At 45.6% G+C, this 15262-nt stretch overlaps 1 pseudogene; it reads left to right on the top strand.

The window, feature by feature from the left end:
* The first annotated feature begins 354 nt into the window (after window positions 1–354).
* LOC140721068 (uncharacterized) overlaps window positions 355–15262 on the top strand; it is an 85726-nt pseudogene continuing 70818 nt past the window's right edge.

Genomic DNA, 15262 nt, shown 5'->3' with positions numbered 1-15262 from the left:
ATAGACAACGTGTAGGCCGGGCTCCTTCAGCACGTCCAGACTGTGTACTCCTCTGTTTAGCTGCTGCCTGAACTGCAGAGTTCCTCCAGCATTTTGTGTGTGTGCGTCTCTGTATTTCCATCAACTGCAGAATCTCTTGTGTTTTATATCTGCCTTTGTAAGAGGATTGCACTTTGGCATTAGATATACTTTGATATTGAGTATATTGTTTATAAACACCCGCTGAGTTTTCTATATACAAAAAAAAACTGAAGTATGGACATAGAAGCGGTGCTTGCAGTAATTGTTTAAAAATTTCGCCGGCGCTGAAGCATCTATCATATGCGCAGGCGTCAATGTTGATGACGTATACGAATATCACGCATGCGCGCAGTTCACAAAAGGCCTCTGGAAAACGGCTGCCGGGTCGGACGCAGGTAAGCGAATATTTCGGGGCGACTGTCTTAAACAGCGATTTCGGGACAATTCCTGTGAACTCCGCATAGCGTGACCCGTAATCCCGGGACAGTCCTGCTCTCTTCCCTCTCTCTCAGCCCCACGGGCCCGGGGAGCTTCCGGCTGATGAGGGAATGGGAGCCGATGGATCTCTCAGACAGAGCTGAGCTCCAGCTATCTAAATGCAAGGATTAGGAACTCGGAGAAAGGGAACTAAATCAGGTCTTTTACATCACCAGTTGAGAAAATCTCCTTTGTTCTATCTCCAATCACTAACGAGAAAATCTGCAGTTGCTGGAAATCCAAGCAACACACACAAAATGCCGGAGGAACTCAACATTAGTACTCTTTTCCATAGATGCTGCCTGGCCTGCTTGAGCTACCTCCTTTTGTTCTCGACTTTTCTACCCGTGACGACATGTTTTGACCCATTCTTTCAGGGAAGATAATAATATCAAAAACCTTTGCCCTGGAAAACAAGTAGCTTTCACATCACAAATGTGCCAGACTCCAATGAGACAGACTACTGCCCTTCGCTTCATATTCATTGGCATTACCATCACTAAGTTGACCACCGTCAGTCACCCAGGGGAGGGTTCAGGGGAAATAGTTATGTACAATACAGAAACTGGTGTTACCTGTGTGTATTGTGGTGATGCAAAAGTTGTTGGAGAGTTTGCAAGTGGGAAGAGGTGGAGTGATATTTGGGAATCTGACTTTTTAAAGCATAATTTAGCAAGCAAACCATTTATGGACAATATGCAAAAGCTTTGGTGGGAAAATCCTTCATTACCCGTTACAGGCCTGCGACATGGTGTGAGAGTGCAGATGAACTGGATCGAGCCCAGAGGAGATCACAGTTCTTACACACAGTGATTTGTTGGCTGTTAAAATGAATACCTCTCTATATAAAATTCACAGTGCACATGTCGTCACTGGGTAAAATAATGCACAGTACAAGATTTATGTGCACACTGGTCATTACAAATTAGAGGGGACATTGGTGGGAAGGTGGGGAGAACTCCAGTGTCCCTGACACCCTAACCTACAAGATGTGCGTCCAGCTGCACTTTAAGGAGTTGGAGCTAAAAATGGATGAATTCTGGATCATCCAGCAGTTGGAGGGGGTGATAGATATGACATGAAGAGAGGTGAGATACACCTAAGGTACAGGACACAGGAAACTGGTTGAGAGACATGAAGGGGAATGAAGTTAAATAGCCATCGCAGAGTACTCTTGTTGCCATCCCACACAACAGCCAGGTGGGCCACTTTAGAAACTGTTGGGGAGGGAGGGATTACCTGGCAGAGGAAAGTCAAACGGGTGATAGGGGATTCGTTAGTTAGGGGAACAGAACAGAGGGGATGAAAGGTCAGTCTTGATGCTGTCAAAAGGACCTGACAAGTGTGGTTTGGGATAGGCCGTTTTCTGGCAAAGGAGTACTTGGTAAGCGGGAGGCCTTCAGAAGAGACATTTTTGAGAGTGTAGAGTTTGTATGTGGAAAGGTAACTGGTGCAGGGAACCTTGGTTTTCAAGAGATATTGATGCCCAGGATATTTTGTTCCTCTAAATGCCTCAGACTGTTGGGTGCTACCAAGACCCATTAATGACAACAGTATCATAATTCCACCCCCGAGCTCATCTGACTTATTTTTAGTCATCTTCTGTTGGTTTCTAAAAGCTTCCAATAGTTTTTTGCTCTTTTGATTGCCCTCTCTTTGGCTTTTATGTTGGCTTTGGCTTCTCATTTCAGCCATGGTAGTGTCTTCCTGCCTTTACGATGCTTCCACTTCTTTGGGATGTATCGATCACTCAGCTCCTGAATTCTCCCAGAAACTCCAGCCATTGCTGCTCCGTTGTCACTCCTACCTTTTCCCTTCCAAACAAGTTTGGCCAGCTTCTCTGTCATAGAAACATGGAGAAGTTCAGTACAGAAACAGGCTATTTAACCAATCCAGTCAATGCCAAACAAACATTTAAACTGTCTAATGCAAATACCTGCACCGGGACCATCACCCTCCATACCCCTACCATCCAGGCTCCCAGGCAAACTTCTTTTAAGATAGATAGATAGATAGATACTTTATTCATCCCCATGGGGAAATTCAACTTTTTTCCAATGTCCCATACACTTGTTGTAGCAAAACTAATTACATACAATACTTAACTCAGTAAAAAATATGATATGCATCTAAATCACTATCTCAAAAAGCATTAATAATAGGTTTTAAAAAGCTCTTAAGTCCTGGCGGTAGAATTGTAAAGCCTAATGGCATTGGGGAGTATTGACCTCTTCATCCTGTCTGAGGAGCATTGCATCGATAGTAACCTGTCGCTGAAACTGCTTCTCTGTCTCTGGATGGTGCTATGTAGAGGATGTTCAGAGTTATCCATAATTGACCGTAGCCTACTCAGCGCCCTTCGCTCAGCTACCGATGTTAAACTCTCCAGTACTTTGCCCACGACAGAGCCCGCCTTCCTTACCAGCTTATTAAGACGTGAGGCGTCCCTCTTCTTAATGCTTCCTCCCCAACACGCCACCACAAAGAAGAGGGCGCTCTCCACAACTGACCTATAGAACATCTTCAGCATCTCACTACAGACATTGAATGACGCCAACCTTCTTAGGAAGTACAGTCGACTCTGTGCCTTCCTGCACAAGGCATCTTTGTTGGCAGTCCAGTCTAGCTTATCGTCTAACTGTACTCCCAGATACTTGTAGGTCTTAACCTGCTCCACACATTCTCCATTAATGATCACTGGCTCCATATGAGGCCTAGATCTCCTAAAGTCCACCACCATCTCCTTGGTCTTGGTGATATTGAGACGCAGGTAGTTTGAGTTGCACCATATCACAAAGTCCTGTATCAGTTTCCTATACTCCTCCTCCTGTCCATTCCTGACACACCCCACTATGGCCGTGTCATCAGCGAACTTCTGCACATGGCAGGACTCCGAGTTATATTGGAAGTCTGATGTGTACAGGGTGAACAGGACCGGAGAGAGTACGGTTCCCTGCGGCGCTCCTGTGCTGCTGACCACCGTGTCAGACCTACAGTCTCCCAACCGCACATACTGAGGTCTATCTGTCAAGTAGTCCACTATCCAATCCACCATGTGAGAGTCTACTCCCATCTCCGTTAGTTTGTGCCTTAAGATCTTGGGCTGGATGGTGTTAAAGGCACTAGAGAAGTCAAGGAATGTAATCCTCACAGCACAACTGACCCCCTCTAGGTGAGAGAGTGATTTGTGCAGCAAATACGTGATAGCATCCTCCACTCACACCTTCTCCTTATAAGCAAACTGTGAAATGGTGAAACCGAGCTCATATTCACCACTTGTGCTGGCATCTCATTCCACACTCTCACAACCATTTCAGTAAAGAGCTTTTCCAAATGTTCCCATTAAATTTTCACTTCCCCACTTACCCATGACCTATGGTTGTCATCGCACCCATCCTCAGTGGAAGAAGCTGCTTACTTGTACCCTATCTATACTGTCATAATGTTGTCTATTCCCAACAAATCCTCAAAGAAATGTATAATATCTTTGTTTATGTTTTGAGCCTTTTTCAGATGTATAAGATGATGAGGGACACTGATTGTGTGGATAGCCAGAGGCTTTTTCCCCAGAGCTGAAATGGCTAACGTGAGGGAGCATAGTTTTAAGGTGCTTGAAAGTTGATACAGAGGGGATGTCAGGGGTAACTTTATTTACACTGAGAGTTGTGGGTGCATGGAACGGATTGCAGGCTATTTGTGTGAGAGTGTTTCAGTTACTGTGGGGCCAGGAACCCATGCAGCTCAGCAGGAATAGGGAATAATACCAATGGAGAGAGTCAAACTGAGCCAGGTCACAGATCGGAGATGGCAGAAATGCCCCATTCTTATAGAGACAGGAAGAGCATCAGAGAGTTTGATGGTCATTCCGGATACCAGCACTCTGCCCAGTCAGGAGATGATTTCTCTCTCCAACTTGGGTTAACCTTCACTGTAACAGTGTGATACCAGCTCACACCTTGACAACTCAAGTAATCTCAACTGAAATGTTGTCCTACACCCATTGATGGATTTTGTAAATCTTTTTACAGGTTAAAAATGGCAAGGAATTTGCCTAAGGGAATCTCGAACACAACACACCAGTTTTGCTGTCTCTGTCCAGATATTTAAGAAGTGGAGCAAGGGATTCATTCGATCATCCTTCCTGCTCAGACTGTCGGGAGGGATTCACTTGATCATCTGACCAACTGGCATGCCCGTTAGATTACATGGGGGGAGCCCATTCATCTGCTCAGACATTGGGAATGGATTCACTCGGTCATCTCAACTGAAGGTACATCAGCAAGTTCACACTGGGACGAGGCCATTCACCTGTTCTGTGTGTGAGAAGGGATTCAGTCGGTCTTCCCACCTGTGGACACACCAGTCAGTTCACACTGGGCAGAGGCTGGTCATCTGAGGAATTTGTGGGGAAGCATTCACTCGGTCATCTGACCTAATGGCTCACCAGCGAGTTCACACTCGGGAGCGGCCGTTCACCTGCTCAGTCTGTGGGAAAGGATTCACTCAGTCATCTCAGTTACTGAGACACCAGTCAGTTCACACTGGGGACAGGCCATTCAACTGCTCAGACTGTGGGAAGGGATTCACTTCATCATATCAGTTACTGACACACCAGTCAGTTCACACTGGAGAGTGGCCAATCACCTGCTCGAACTGTGGGAAGGGATTCACTCGTTCATCTGAACTGAAGATACATCAGCGAGTTCACACTGGGGAGAGGCCGTTCACCTGCTCGGATTGTGGGAAGGGATTCACTCAGTCATCTCAACTGAAGGTACATCAAAGAATTCACACTGGGGAGAAGCCATTCACGTGCTCGGACTGTGGCAAGGCATTCACTTCATCAGCTCACTTACTGAGACACCAGTCAGTTCACACTGGGGAGAGGCCATTCACCTGCTCAGACTGTGGGAAAGGATTCACTTCATCAAATCAGTTACTGAAACACCGGTCAGTTCACACCGGAGAGTGGCCGTTCACCTGCTCAGACTGCGGGAAGGGATTCACCGAGTTACCTCAACTTAATGTACATCAGCGAGTTCATACCAGAGAGAGGCCATTCACCTGCTCAGACTGTGGGAAGGGATTCACTTCGTCATCCCATCTGAAGGTACATCAGCGAGTTCACACTGGAGAGAAGCCGTTCACCTGCTCGGACTGTGGGAAGGGATTCACTCAGTTATCTCGACTGAAGGCACACCAGGGAGTTCACACCGGAGAGTGGCCAATCACCTGCTCGGACTGCGGGAAGGGATTCACTTGCTCATCCCATCTGAAGGTACATCAGCGAGTTCACACTGGAGAGAAGCCGTTCACCTGCTCGGACTGTGGGAAAGGGTTCACTCAGTTATCTCAACTGAAGGCACACCAGGGAGTTCACACCAGAGAGTGGCCAATCACCTGCTCAGACTGTGGGAAGGGATTCGCTTCGTCATCCCATCTGAAGATACATCAGCGAGTTCACACTGGAGAGAAGCCGTTCACCTGCTCGGACTGTGGGAAAGGATTCACTCAGTTATCTCAACTGAAGGCACACCAGGGAGTTCACACCGGAGAGTGGCCAATCACCTGCTCAGACTGTGGGAAGGGATTCACTTCGTCATCCCATCTGAAGATACATCAGCGAGTTCACACTGGTGAGAGGCCGTTCACCTGCTCAGACTGTGGGAAGGGATTCACTTCATCATCCCATCTGAAGGTACATCAGCGAGTTCACACTGGTTAGAGGCCGTTCATCTGTTCAGACTGTGGGAAGGGATTCACTTCGTCATCCCATCTGAAGGTACATCAGCGAGTTCACACTGGTGAGAGGCCGTTCACCTGCTCAGACTGTGGGAAGGGATTCACTTGATCATCCCAACTGAAGATACATCAGCGAGTTCACACTGGGGAGAGGCCGTTCACCTGCTCAGACTGTGGGAAGGGATTCACTTCATCATCCCATCTGAAGGTACATCAGCGAGTTCACACTGGAGAGAGGCCATTCACCTGCTCAAACTGTGGGAAAGGATTCACTCAGTCATCCATCCTAAAGGCACACCAGCGACTTCACACTGGGTAGAGACCGATCTGCTCAGACTTTGGGAAAAGATTCTCTCAGCCAAATCAACCAGTGTGCATCATTGAGTTCACACTGGGGAGAGGCCGTTCACCTGCTGTGAATGTAGGAAGCGATTCACTCAGTCATCTAATCTTATGTAGCTCTCAGTTCTGCTGGCAGCTTAACAGAGAGGGTTATAGCCCCCCCACCCCAGTCTGGCCAAACTGAAGAATCTCGTTTGGGTGGATACTGAGCGATGTGTCCCCTGTGTAATCTGCCCCGGGGTTCATACTTTCTATGGACTATCTCTTTATAATGCAAAGAGAACCGAGACTGACTTTGGACATGCTGTTGGATTTCTGCAGAAGTGCTGGGTTGCTATGGTGACCAGCTAATGTTTAGGCTCTCTGTGGTTAAGCAAGATCAGAATGATCCTTTACTGACACAGAACAAGCAAGCGACTTCTTACAGAGAGAGGGGGCGGAGCTACATGTTGGACAGCTGGTGTTCAGCACAACGGTATTTAAACACACGTAACTGCTTTTCTCGCAGGACACGCGGATGCACAAAGGCTAGTGATGAAAGTTTCTGCCAGTTGGACTTTCTAGCAGGGTGGGATTTGAGGATCGATAAAGAAGAGTCGATCTGTGGCTGTTAGTGCGTGTAAGAGCGACCCTGTGGAATCTACCGGTGAGTCTAACCCTTGCCTGGGTTGGTAGACTTTCTCTTGAAAAGGTGCTCTTGAGTTGGTCACGTCTGGCTAACTTGGATGATTTGATGGGCATTGGAAAAGGTCGACAACACCTGTTTACTTGGATTACATCTCCCTCTCCCTCCTTCCCTCCCTCCCTCCTCCCCCCCCCCCCCCAATCTTGTGAACTAAATTGAATCTACCACATCATTGTAAGACTATGTCGTTTACCACCGAGGTTTTGGATTTTATATACAGGTGACCCCCATTTTTCGGACATTCGCTTTACGACAGCTCACTGTTACGAAAGACCTACATTAGTACCTGTTTTTGCTGACCAAAGAGGATTTTCGCTTTTACGATAAAGATGATGCCTCCTTTATATGTGAGTTTACCCCGAAAAAGACTACCATGACCGTGAAGCCTTGTGCGGCAGTTGTGTACGCATGTGTGTACGTGCATAGCTGTGCATGTGCCGATTTTTTTTCTCTCCAAATCAATTTCAGTTCACTATCTTCCCGATTTTCAGTGAAACTACACTGTAAATACAATATTTCTACTTTATATAGTGTGTATATTTATCATATCATTCCTACTTTTACTATAGGTTAGTGTTATTTTAGGTTTTATGTGCTATTTGGTATGATTTGGTGGGTTATTCTTTGGGTCTGGGAACGTCCAAAATCTTTTCCCATTTAGATTAATGGTAATTGCTTCTTCACTTCATGACATTTCGGTTTACAAACGGTTTCATAGGAACGCTCTAACTTCAGATACCGGGGGAAACCTGTATTCACACCTATATATGCATAACATTGCTAACCCTAGCATTATCTGGTTTAAGTTCACTATTATTAGTAGTTACCAATTAAATAGTGTTTGTTAACTGCAAAACCAGACTCCAAGTGTGTTCAATTGTTGCTGGTAGTTTTATAGGTTTGCGTCTGTGTGACACCTGAAATAACAAATGGTACATAATATGTGATTAAACTATTAAGATTTATAATTCTTCCTTTGATTATAGGGTTAGTAAAGAAAACAAAAAAAAGAAAAAGGGCCCACTCTCTCCATTCACGTCTTCTCATCTCTCCCCAGCAAAAGGCCATGAGAATCTCTCTTCCAGACTCACAAGAAAGAACACTTCTGTCATTGGATAATTTTGTCGTGGTTTTTCGTGCCCCACAAACGACCAGGAGACGCAGAAGATTCTTCAAGAAGTATTAAACTTTAATTTGCAAATCAAAGCTGAGACAGTCATTGAGCTAGTCGCTGATTGCCCACCGATCCTTGGACATAGCATGTTTTATAGCAATCTCCTGGCTTAGTTGCATTAGCATATGCAATCGGTCTATAGTTGCGTATCACACGTACATCCGCCACTATTGTTTCTACCCATTGACTTAATCATGTTCTAATCTACATCTCTTAGCTACCTTCAATAACGCACCATTGTCTTCTACATTCTTAAGATTTCATTCTCCTACTAAATTGGGTACATGCATAGCAAATAGCAAGGTTCAAAGCTGACTACATAGTTTTGGTTACACATCAAATAATCTCAACTTTTATACTCCAATATATCCCCCCTTTGAGACCCAGAGGGTCTCACACAGAGAAAAGACAAAGAGTCTGCGCACAAAAGCCCCAATAAACTCAAGCACTTATTCCCAAATCTCGGGTTAAACTATAATTTTCTGCGCCAAGACCTCAAAGTATTCTCTCCCTGTTACCCTGGGCCGCTGAGCCAAAAACCTGTCCTTCTGTACCTGAGACAGGGAAAAAGACTCAGAAGCCCTTACAATTTACTTCCACACTGTTGTTTTGCTCTTGTTCATCCTGCAGGTGTTGTAGGCTGTAACGATACATTTTCGGTGTTTCTTTCTCCACTAATCTTGCTTCAGTAATTGCCACGAGCATTGGAAATTGTTTGGTTGCAGCACGCACTACAAGAGATTTGAGACAAGGAAGAAAACAGCACAGCACAAGCGCACAGCTCAACAATATAATACTGACAGTTATTGCTATTTTAGTCAGCCATGCTCCCCATCCTCCGAGTCTACTTTCCAACCAATCAAAGAACTGATGTTCAAATCCTGCATTCTGTTTGACCTCCGTCCGCAGATTCTTTAACTTATTCATTGCTCTGGTGAAAGACCCTTATGGGCTAGTATTGTTCGGTATGAAAGTGCAGCATTGTTCTCCAAACATTACACACTGCCAAAAGCCAATATAGTACCTGTCTGTTTTGCCACGTCACCCTGCTAGTTGCATCCAGCTGTTGCCCTAAGGCCTCCAGTGCATCATCGATGTAGTTGATGAATCTCTGTTGATTGTAGTATATATAGTTTATCCATTCAACATTTTTGCTTACCCCTATCACAGGTATGATAGCTTCCCAGTGAGCATCTCATGCGGTGTCAGGCATGTTATTCGATTAGTTTGCATGCGGTAACTCATCAATTCTAACGGTAAAGCATTGACCCAATTAAGTTTAGTGTCTGCACAAATTTTGTTTAGTTTGGCTTTCAGGGTTCCATTAATTCTCTTTACCATGCCCTGCGACTGAGGGTGGTATACACATCCAAATCTTTGCTTTATCCTCAGCGCCTGTAGTACCAGTTTGACCACTTTCTGGATAAAAGCTGAACCATTGTCTGAGCTAACTTCTGTAGGTATTCCAAACCTTGGGATCACTTTATTTGTCAGAAATTTTACCACTGTCTATGCCCCTTGATCTCTTGAATGTACCACCTCCACCCATCTGCTAAATCGATCAATTACTACCAGCATGTATCTTTTACCTCTCACTGTCTTTATCATGTCTACGTAATCGATCACTAGATGTTTAAATGGTCCTTCAGGTACAGGAATGTGACCTATTGGGGTTGTAATTCCCTTCCGAGCATTATTTTGTGCGCATACCTCGCACTGTGATAAGACAAAGTCCACTGAAGCCTGTAAATAAGGTGACCAAAAACCATCCTTCTTTATTTTCCTTATCACTTCCCCCCTTGCACAATGGTCCATCCCATGCGCTTCTGAAATCAGAATCGTCAGTAGAGGGGTGGGCGCTACCAACAAACTGTCTTCCGTGCTCCACAAGCCTTCCGGGTTCTGCTTGGCCCCCCTTTTTCTCCACATTGTCTGTTCTGCCAAAGTTGCCTTACCTTGTATTTCAATTAGGTCCTCTACATCAGGTTCTGGAGTTAGGCTTACCTGGGGGGCAATGACGACTGACGTACATCCAGACGCTTTTCTAGCTGCCTCGTCCACAGCTTGATTTCCCTTTGTTATTACATTGTTTCCCTTTTTATGTGCCTGGCATTTTACTATAGCCAATGCTTTAGGTTTCATTATGGCTTTTATCAAGTCTAGAATTTGCTGACAATGTTGTATGGGATCTCTGCTACTTTTTTTAAAACCTCTCTGCTTCCACACTGCCCCGAACAAATGGCATACTCCGTGAGCATATGCTGAATCAATATAGATGTCTACTTTCTCACCTTTCATCATTTCACATGCAGCTGTCAGGGGTTTGAGTTCTGCTAGTTGGGCGGAACACGGTTGGGGACAGGACTCCATCCTAATAATCATATAGCTCGACTGATCCTACTGCACCACTGAGAATCCTGCGTGATTTCCATCATAATCCCTATAACAAGAGCCATCTACGAACAGAACCTTTTTATCTATCTCCTCTAGTGGTTCTGACCGTAAATCTGCTCTCAATTTGGCAAATGCCATCGTCTTCCTTACACAATCATGGGGTTCTCCTTCATAGTCCAAAGGGACAAAATCGGCTATATTACTGGTAGTGTATCTCTGTATAGTTATGTCTGGAAATGTCAATAGCATCTGATACGCTGCTATCCTGGCTGGCGTCAGCATAGATTTTCCCCTTTCTAGCAATTCTGCTACTTTGTGGTGTGTGTACAGAGTCACAGGATAGCTCAGGCTTACAGATGATGCCTTTTCATATGCATAGTACAGCGCCGCCAATCCATGTTAACAGGGTGGATACGCCCGTACCACCTCATCTAGTCTCGTACTGTAGTATGCTATCGGCTGCTTTGCTTTTCCTGTGCCTGTCTCTTGTGTTAGAACCGCTGTGACATAACCCTCCTGTCCGTTGGATATATACAAATGAAAAACCTTCTCGTAGTCAGGCAAAGCTAATGCTGGTGCTGACTGCAATTCCTGCTTAATAGTATTGAAAGCTATCTCCGCCTCCCCATTCCACTGTAAGCCGTTCTTCAAATTTGTAATTCCTGCTTCTTTCATTATCTTTCTCAAAGGTGCCACAATCTCAGCATAATCTCCTATCCAATCTGAGCTGTACCCTGCCATTCCCAAAAACGTCATCATCTGCCCTACAGTCTGGGGTTTTGGGGCCTTAGTTATTGCCTCAATCTGATCTGATGCTATCGCCTTCACTTCCTTGGATATTACCCTGCTTAAGTATTCCACTTGCTGCATGCAAAATTGCAGTTTCTTTTTGGATACTTTATGTCCTCTGCGTGCTAATTTCTCTAACAGAGTTATAGTGTCCTGCTTACACTGTTCCTCACTGTGGGAGCAAATCAACAGGTCATCCACATACTGTAACAATGTACTTTCCAATGGTATGCCCTCTAGGTCTGCCTTCAATACCTGATTAAAAATGTGTGGTGAATGTTTAAATCCTTGCGGCATTCTGGTATAGGTATACTGAGCACCTCTGTAAGTAAATGCAAACAAATACTGACACTGATCGGCGAGAGGAATGCTGAAGAAAGCCGAACACAAATCAATCACTGAAAAGTAACTTGCTTCTGGTGGAACATTAGTCAAAAGCGTGTGTGGGTTGGGGACTACCGCTGGCCAGTCCTCTACCACATCATTATCGCTCGCAAATCATGCACCAATCTCCGCTTAGATTTATCTGCTTTTAATACCGGCAACAACGGGGTATTGCATCGACTGTTTGTTCTTTTAAGCACTCCTATTTCAAGCAACCCCCGCACTGTCGATGCTATTCCCTCTTCTGCTTCTGGTCTTAGTGGGTATTGTGGTCTCCTGGGTGGAATTGCTCCTTTTTTCCAGCCTTATTTCCACCGGACTAGCTGTTTTTATTTTCCCTACGTCCGTGTCATGCTGTGACCACAGAATAGACGGCAACTCATCTAACCTTTTATCTTTCTGCTGGCCTCTTTCCTTTCCCAGCAAGGGCATGTGTGGTTGGGGAGTTATTTCGACCTCTCTCACTGTCCCTACCATATCTACACTTACCATTATTTTAATACAACTGTTGTCTTCTGATCTCCACACCTCTGGCGTGATTTTCCTCCACACTGTTACGGTTTCAGCACTCTTAACTAAAGGGCCTAAGCCTTTAGACTGATACCCCTTATTTACCAATAACGTTACGTGGGGCGCAGCCTCCGGTATCCTGTACCATTTTTCTAAAAAGGTGTTCCACTTAACTTGTAAAGCTGCCCCTTGCTTTGCAATTATCACAGCCCCCCCCCCCCCCTTCCAGGTGCTGTTGGGTACATACCTCCAGGTGCCATCTCTCCTCTAACTCCCTGTTCTGAGTCTCGTCAAAAATCACTGTACAATGTAGCTCAGATTTGGGCATTACAGCCCTGAGTAATATAGCCTGCACGCCCTTTTTCCATTTTTCCCAGGTTTCCTGAATCTGATCTGTGATGTCTCCTATCCAAAAGACATTAGTCTTCTTGTCTTCTTGCACTATCAATTGAGCCCCTGCTCTTTTCACACTCAGCCCATTTCTGGTGCATTCTAATTTTAATTCCGGTTTCAATAAGGCATCTCTGCCTAACAAATTAATCGGAGTTCCTTGAAATACTATCACCGGCAAAACAATTTCTTTATTTCCCATTCTCAACCGCACTGGAGCCGTGCACTGTGTCAACTGTGTTTTCCCCGAGTACCCTACCGTCTTAATAAACTTTCCTGACATGGGAAGGTGAAGGGCATACTGTGGCTGTACGCAAGTGTACGTGGCTCCAGTATCTATCATCATTGGTGTCAGTTGCCCTTCTAACATAACCTGAACAATGGTTCCTCATCTGCCTCCCTTGTTATCATTGGGTAATGTCCCTTTCCACTCAAGTTCTCAGGGCACCCTAATACCTCGCATAGGGGTCCACAGGTCCGCTTGGGCCTGTGGGGGCTGGTCCTTGGCTAAACTTTAGTTCCCTTCTTATCGGTTCCTGCTGGTGTGTGACAGGCCATAGTATAAACGGACAATCTCTACTCATGTGCCTGGCTGATTACATTCCCAGCACAATCTCTCTACCTCTCTTTCCCACTGTTTCCTCACTGGTCCCCTTTGCCCATAGCTCCTCTGTCCCCCTCCTTGGGACTTCCAGTCCTGTCTGGGCTGTTTGAAGTTAGTCTGTTCCTGATAGGGCATTTGTGGGAATGCTCCCTCAAAGACATTTATTGGCATGGGGTTTTCCAGCCCTTGTCTTACAGTATGATCGGTCCCTCCATATAACCGTGCTTTGTCCAGTTCGATGGCTGTACTCGAACTGGTGGTTGCTGGCAGCATCTTTTTGTTTTTCTCTTTTTCCTTCTTTTTGAGTTCTTCGAGCTGCATTTGTATTAACTTTCTTTGCACCTCTTCCTGCTGCTCAGCCAACCTTAGTTTGTCTTTCCGGTATTTCTCAACCGCATGGACTACGTGGTCTCTAAATTCTTGTGGGGTCTTTGACGTCAGCCCAACGACTTCCTCCAATTTGGATTTTACTTGTGGAGACATTGCATCCAAAGACTCTTGCTCAGTCTCCAGTCTCCACCTTTTCAACTGGTTTTCTATGTAGGCTGCTGGGTTTTCAGTGTCTCCCAGTGGATCCCCTTTTAAGGCTTTGGGGTCCACTTTAGGTGGATAAAGCTTTCTGAGGACCTGCCATACCCTCTGCCTCACTCTGTCAAACCCATCTCCATCAGTTCTCGGGTCGTTCGCATTTACTATGCCAGCCATTTCCATTAGTTCGTTAAATTTGGAGGTTCCAATCAACCTTATCAACAGTGCCTTCCAATCTCCCATAGCCAATAATCGTCCCGCTGTTTCTTCTTCAAAGGCTCTAATCCATTTCCCTGCTCCTTCATGTAAATTGCGCAGAGTGTTTTTCAGCCCTTCTAGGTCCTGGGATCCCCAAGGGATATACTGCACTTGTCCTGATCCTTTAACTAACAACGGCATCATTCTTCCTCCTCCTTCTTCCCACCTGCCCCGGCTCTCCTCCTCACCTGACTCCCCAACTGCCTCAGGGTATGTCTTTACTGCCTCCCACACAAATGTCTCCGGGGTCCTGCTCTTCCCTCGGTCTCCCTGTGCAGTCCTCCCTTTCTGTCTTGATTCAATACTTGGTTGGCCCCTAGAGTATTTTTCGCATCTCTCCTGGCAATCCCCTTTCAGTAACTTATCTAGCTTTCTCTCTACTTCCGCAAGTCGCTCCCCTACTGGCTCCTTCTTCTCTTCTAGGTTTCTGCCTCCTACCTTTTCCCCACATATTCTCGTATCCTCTCTCTTTCCACTTAACTCTTGCTCCTCCGATGTCACTTTCTTTTCTAGTCTGTTTATTTCTATGGTATAACCGATACTCCTCATACTCCTTTTCCTCTCTCAAGTATTTCATCCGTTCAATCTGTTCTTGCATTTCTCTCTGTACCTGTTCTATCTTTATCCTTTCTGCCTGTATCTCCTGCCATATCGCCGCTTTTTCCTTCCCGTATTGTTCTTTCTCCTCTTCATTATCCCAAACCTGTACTTCTCCCTGCATGTTTACTGTTACCGTCAGCAGGGGGCACTGCTTAGGGGTTCCTTCCTCATTATAGGGAGGGGGTTTTTCTGTTTCTTTCGCATCCGGGTACGGAGCCGAAGCCAGCTTCTCACCGTACCCTTCTCTCTCTCTGACAGGCTGTTTCTCCAGCACCTTAGTGTTTTCCTCGCTTGTAATCAATCCTCAGCCTCCTCAGCCTTTCCCCCTCCGTTCTGAAGAGTTTTAGCACTTCCACTTCTCGTT

Source organism: Hemitrygon akajei, unplaced genomic scaffold, assembly GCF_048418815.1.
Source record: "Hemitrygon akajei unplaced genomic scaffold, sHemAka1.3 Scf000050, whole genome shotgun sequence".
NCBI classification, from domain to species: domain Eukaryota; kingdom Metazoa; phylum Chordata; class Chondrichthyes; order Myliobatiformes; family Dasyatidae; genus Hemitrygon; species Hemitrygon akajei.
The sequence above is the reverse complement of the archived record's forward strand: the minus strand, read 5'-3'. Positions and strand labels throughout refer to the sequence as shown.